This window comes from Oncorhynchus kisutch, unplaced genomic scaffold, assembly GCF_002021735.2.
Source record: "Oncorhynchus kisutch isolate 150728-3 unplaced genomic scaffold, Okis_V2 scaffold2000, whole genome shotgun sequence".
Lineage (NCBI taxonomy): Eukaryota > Metazoa > Chordata > Actinopteri > Salmoniformes > Salmonidae > Oncorhynchus > Oncorhynchus kisutch.
Window position 1 is genome coordinate 32,003 of NW_022263945.1, and position 6,821 is coordinate 38,823.

The following is a 6,821-nucleotide window of genomic DNA, read 5'->3' on the forward strand; positions in this document are numbered from 1 at the left end:
TCCACAGACGTCCATCTGTCTCCCCTATCTCAACCCCTCCTTCCCCTAGTCCACAGACGTCCATCTGTCTCCCCTATCTCAACCCCTCCTTCCCCTAGTCTACAGACGTCCATCTGTCTCCCCTCTCAACCCCTCCTTCCCCTAGTCCACAGACGTCCATCTGTCTCCCCTATCTCAACCCCTCCTTCCCCTAGTCCACAGACGTCCATCTGTCTCCCCTATCTCAACCCCTCCTTCCCCTAGTCCACAGATGTCCATCTGTCTCCCCTCTCAAACCATCCTTCCCCTAGTCCACAGACGTCCATCTGTCTCCCCTATCTCAACCCCTCCTTCCCCTAGTCCACAGACGTCAACCCCTCCTTCCCCTAGTCCACAGACATCCTTCTGTCTCCCCTATCTCAACCCCTCCTTCCCCTAGTCCACAGACGTCCATCTGTCTCCCCTATCTCAACCCCTCCTTCCCCTAGTCCACAGACGTCCATCTGTCTCCCCTATCTCAACCCCTCCTTCCCCTAGTCCACAGACGTCCATCTGTCTCCCCTATCTCAACCGTTGCTCTTCTCCCTTCCACCCAACACATTCCACAGCCACCTGTCTTCCCACAGAGAACCCTTAACTTCTGACACACAACCCAGAGTCTCTTTCCCTCTTCCTGTCCAAGGCTTCTTCTCTATCAGTTATTTCATATCTCAATGTTTGAAGTTTAGCCGATTCCAACACTACAAATAAAACATTTACATTTGTTTGCATAGCAACAGTGGTTTATTCACTTATATTTGGGTTTGTACAGACATCAACAACATCATGTCTTTACAAAAATATACACAGACACTTTCAGAAGGAGTAATCTCCAGCATATACAGTACACACACAACCACAATAAATATTACTTATTGTCCTTTTTATAACACACATCATGCAGACACTGCAGATGCTGTAAAGAGGTCAATGGAACGCAGACCGTGGGGGACATAAGAAGACATTCAACATATCTGATATAACAAAGTGTATATTCATCAATCCGTCATGATTGAAGCATTCTAAACAGGCCCACAATGTGGTTACTAAAGACTGATTTGGATTTATTTATTTCATTTCATTTCATTTAGGAGTTGTACCTTTTCAGGTTTAGAAGGAGTGACTGATAAATGCTAACTCACCTTCATATAAGCTGGTAGCATAGCTAGCATACAGAAATCAGTGGTGTAGTCAAAGTAGTTTTTAACTAATGTTGGTGGTTGGTGACGATGACCTGAACATTGGGGTTGACATCACAGGAGGCTGCTGAGGGGAGGAAGGCTCATAATAATGGATGGAACAGAGTGAGTATTAATACACTATATCAGTGGAGGCTGCTGAGGGGAGGACGGCTCAGAATAAAGGCTGGAACGGATGGAATGGCATCAATCGCATGTGTTTGATGCATTTGATACCATTCCAACGATTTCGCTTCAGCCATTACTATGAGCCCGTCCTCCCCAATTAATGTGCCACCAACCTCCTGTGGTTGACATCCATACAAGAGTTAAACTCTGATTTTTACCACAACATAGTACACATACTCTATACTGTAAATAATAACACGCCTAAATGTAGGTTCATTTTGCTGGGGGGCAATGAGGAGATTTGGGATCTTTCCCCCATGGCATCTTTCCCCCACGCGTTTCCATGGCAATTCGATTGTTTTGATTGAGTTCCATTGACTTCTTCACAGCATCTTTTCAATGCTTTGAGCCAAAGCCAAAGAGACTCCTCGTCCTTAGGAGGTGGGTGCAAATCAAAAGGCGCCTCAAAAAAGTTTGGTGGTCAAAACACTCCTGCTCCATGAACAGTTTCCGTTTCTGACAGTTGCCGTGGCAACCCCTTACAGAACATAAAATTACCATTTATGTGAATCCATGTTTGGAAAGTTGCGAGAAGCGATACTGAGTTAGTTAGCTAGCTAGCTAGCTAGCTCCCAACTATTGGCCGGAAGCGCTTAACCAGAAGTCACGCACAAAAAAAACTAAACAGACCCGACCATATTTCTGTTGAGGTAAATAGGACACAATATGGATGATTGGAGGGTTGTGGGTAATTCCGTCAGCCAGGGGATTCCCTTCCAGAACATTGAGAAATGGAACAATGTTGATGATTGATAATAATACATCTCACAGTTAACAAGTTCATACCAAGCAGTGAGATTATTGTTTCATTTAAAGCCTTTTGGCCTTACAAGAATAACAGTCCACCATTTTGTCAAACTAGTCATTAGAGAATCAATAACATTATTGCATAGTGAGAATGTGATGTCATATAAAATGAGTGATATGGTCTCCAACATGGCGTGGCTTTGAGCCCCTAACTGTTGTCTGACCTTCCCAGGTAGGGGAGTTTCTTTTGGGGGGCAGAGATGGGCTAGAGGTGGATGAGAGAGTGGAGACCCATGGAGGTGTACCTATTGCACATCTAACTGTTGTCTGATCTTCCCAGGTAGGAGGAGAGTGGAGATCCATGGAGGGGTACCGTTTACCCCCGACATCCCTAATGAGTCTGTGTTTGGGGATAGAGGGGAGCTAGGGGTGGAGGCTGTGAGGCTAAATATGGGCACCCTGTCCTTTCGGCCACACCCACAGGAAGTATCACTAAATGACGTTGTCAAACAGATGCATGGACTGCATGATGTTCTCATCCTGGACAGGAGGCAGGAAGGGACAAAAAGCACAACGGGTAAGAAGCAGTTGGAGAGAAGGTTTAAACAGTACAGAAGCAGTAACAGGTTCTTAAATAAATAACAAGTTGAAGATCCAATGTTAGTAAATTAGCTTTATTGTTTCAATAACTTATGAAAGAGATTGGTGTGATTTTCCACATCTCATCATGTCATGGGGTTGTTCAATGACAGTCATTTGTTTAATCTATCACTAGATTATTTGATTTCAGAGAGACTAAAAGATATACAGTTGAAGTCGGAAGTGTAAATACACTTATGTTGGAGTCATTGAAACTCGTTTTTCAACCACTCCACAAATCTCTTATTAACAAACTATAGTTTTGGCATGTCGGTTAGGACATCTACTTTGTGGATGACACAAGTAATTTTTCCAACAATTGTTTACAGACAGATTATTTCACTTATAATTCACTGTATCACAATTCCAGTGGGTCAGAAGTTTACCTACACTAAATGACTGAGCCTTTAAACAGCTTGGAAAATTCCAGAAAATGATGTTATGGCTTTAGAAGCTTCTGATAGGCCAATTTACATAATTTGAGTCAATTGGAGGTGTACCTGTGGATGTACTTCAAGCAATCATTTCTGATGAAAAAACACACATTTGTGGAAATAAACTTCACATTGTGACGTTTTAAATATGATTAAATCACGTCATAAATACTCATATCCTATAAAATCATGCTGAAATTGAACACATGCACACACACACAAACAGGTACTCACACAGACACACACAGACAGACACAGACACACTCACACACACCGACACACACAGACAGACACAAACACACAGACAGACACACACACACAGACACACAGACACACAAACCTTTTGACAAGACTCCAGAAACTCCTCAATGGTGACCACGCCATCTTTGTTCTTGTCCATTTTCTGCCAGAGTGAAACAGAGAAACAGTTGAATATGCTACTCTGATCCCTGGCCGTGACTCCGACGGGTGTCTCCGTGGGATATGCAACAAACACATTTCCATTTCACACCACACACTGTACAGGTTACACACCTGCATCTGAAACAGGACAAATATAAGCAACCTCTATTTGACATTTTGGTTGTTCACAAAGTCAGAATGCAACAATAAGGAGGTTATGTCTAGAGCGTCCTTTTAAAACCCTTTGTGAAAAACAATGGATGTAGAATTAACTAACCCTGGGGCCTGGATTCAATTAGAAAACACTGGAGGTAGAATTATGTAACCCTGGGGCCTGGATTCAATTAGAAAACACTGGAGGTAGAATTAACTGACCCTGGGGCCTGGATTCAATTAGAAAACACTGGAGGTAGAATTAACTAACCCTGGGGCCTGGATTCAATTAGAAAACACTGGAGGTAGAATTATCTAACCCTGGGGCCTGGATTCAATTAGAAAACACTGGAGGTAGAATTAGCTAACCCTGGGGCCTGGATTCAATTAGAAAACACTGGAGGTAGAATTATCTAACCCTGGGGCCTGGATTCAATTAGAAAACACTGGAGGTAGAATTAACTAACCCTGGGGCCTGGATTCAATTAGAAAACACTGGAGGTAGAATTAACTAACCCTGGGGCCTGGATTCAATTAGAAAACACTGGAGGTAGAATTATCTAACCCTGGGGCCTGGATTCAATTAGAAAACACTGGAGGTAGAATGAACTAACCCTGGGGCCTGGATTCAATTAGAAAACACTGGAGGTAGAATTAACTAACCCTGGGGCCTGGATTCAATGAGAAAACACTGGAGGTAATGTAATCTCCAGTAACGCAGTAACATGGCCTTTAAAATGTGCTATTGTCTACAAGCGCAGTAGGATTGAATCAAGGTTTAGATCTGTGGTTAGGTGTTACCTGGAAGAAGTTGTTTATCTGATCCTAGATCTGTTGTTAATTGTTACCTAGAAGAAGTTGTTGATCTGATCCTAGATCTGTGGTTACTTGTGTTACCTGGAAGAAGTTGTTCATCTGATCCTAGATCTGTGGTTAGTTGTGTTACCTAGAAGAAGTTGTTCATCTGATCCTAGATCTGTGGTTAGTTGTGTTACCTAGAAGAAGTTGTTCATCTGATCCTAGATCTGTGGTTAGTTGTGTTACCTAGAAAGAAGTTGTTCATCTGATCCTAGTATCTGTGGTTAGTGTACCTGGAGAAGTTGTCGACATGCTCCTTGGGGGCGTCGTTCTGCATACAGGGGTACGTACATGTCCCCATCATGTCATAGATAAGGCTCATTATATCAGTCATCTCCTGAAACACACACACACAGAGACACACACAGAGACACATGCACGCACAAACATGCACACACACACGACACACATATTGTGCTCACACACACAACCACGCACACACACAGAGGGAACGATGGGGGAATAGTTTAGAAGAGAAAACTATTTGCACACACACACACACATACATACAGTTGAAGGCGGCAGTTTACATACACTTATGTTGGAGTCATTAAAACTTGTTTTCAACCACTCCACCAAATTTCTTGTTAACAAACTATAGTTTTGGCAAGGCCAGTTAGGACATCTACTTTGTGCATGACACACAGCAATTTTTCCAAGCAATTTGTTTACAGACAGATTATTTCACTTATAATACACTGTATTACAATTCCAGTGGGTCAGAAGTTCACCTACACTAAGTGCCTTTAAACAGCTCAGACATTTTCAGAAAATGATGTCATGGCTTTAGAAGCTTCTGACAGGCTAATTGCCTCATTTGATTCAATAGGAGGTGTATCTGTGGATGTATTTCAAGCCGACCTTCAGATTAATGTATCTTTGCTTGACATCAGGGGAAAATCAAAAGAATCAGCCAAGACCTCAAGAAAAAAAATTGTAAGACCTCCTCCTTTGGTTCATCCTTAGGAGCATTTCCAACGCCTGAAGGTACCACGTTCATCTGTACAAACATAGTACGCAAGTATAAACACCATGGGACCAGGCAGCCGTCATACCGCTCAGGAAGGAGACGCGTTCTGTCTCCTAGAGATGTACGTAGTTTGGTGTGAAAAGTGCAAATCAATCCCAGAACAACAGCAAAGGACCTTGTGAAGATGCTGGAGGAAACAGGTACAAAAGTATCTATATGCACAGTAAAACGAGTCCTATATCGACATAATCTGAAAGGCCACTCAGCAAGGAAGAGGCCACTGCTCCAAATCCGCCATAAAAAGCCAGACTACGGTTTGCAACTGCACATGGGGACAAATATCATACTTTTTGGAGAAATGTCCTCTGGTCTGATGAAACAAAAAATAGAACTGTTTGGCCATAATGACCATCATTATGGTTGGAGGAAAAAGGGGGAGGCTTGCAAGCCGAAGAACACCATCCCAACCATGAAACACGGGGGTGGCAGCATTATGTAGTGGGGGTGCTTTGCTGCAGGAGGGACTGGTGCACTTCACAAAATAGATGGCATCATGAGGACGGACAATTAGGTGGATATATTGAAGCAACATCTCAAGACATCAGTCAGGAAGTTAAATCTTGGTGTAATTGGGTCTTCCAAATGGACAATGACCCCAAGCATACTTCCAAAGTTGTGGCAAAATGGCTTAAGGACAACAAAGTCAAGGTATTGGAGTGGCCATCACAAAGCCCTGACCTTAATCCCATAGAACATTTGTGGGCAGAACTGAAAAAGCGTGTGTGAGCAAGGAGGTCTTATAAACCTGACTCAGTTACACCAGCTCTGTCAGGAGGAATGGGACAAAATTCACCCAATGTATTGTGGGAAGCTTGTGGAAGGCGACCCGAAACGTTAGACCAAGTTAAGCAATTTAAAGGCAATGCTACAAATACTAATTGAGTGTATGTAAACTTCTGACCCACTGGGAATGTGATGAAGAATTCAAAATCTGAAATAAATCATTCTCTCTACTATTATTCTGACATTACACATTCTAAAAATAAAGTGGTGATCCTAACTGACCTAAGGCAGGGAATTTTTACTCAGATTAAATGTCAGGAATTGTGAAAATGGAGTTAAATGTATTTGGCTAAGGTGTATGTAAACTTCCGACTTCACAACTGTACATACATACACACACACCACATCGTTCCATACCTCTTTGGTGATGAGCCATCTTGTTGAGGTCGT

The 6,821-nt window shown here is 42.7% G+C and overlaps 1 long non-coding RNA gene across 2 annotated transcripts; it reads right to left on the reverse strand.

The window, feature by feature from the left end:
* Window positions 1-739: 739 nt before the first annotated feature.
* LOC116368832 (uncharacterized) lies at window positions 740-4,799 on the reverse strand. 2 transcript variants are annotated; one of them, XR_004208562.1, is made up of 3 exons: window positions 4,658-4,671; window positions 3,546-3,608; window positions 740-2,672 (listed from the first exon to the last, which is right to left on the reverse strand). It is a non-coding gene; the product is annotated as an uncharacterized LOC116368832 (long non-coding RNA). The 2 variants fall into 2 exon arrangements; XR_004208561.1 differs by having other exon boundaries at window positions 3,546-4,799.
* Between the last annotated feature and the right edge of the window lie 2,022 nt (window positions 4,800-6,821).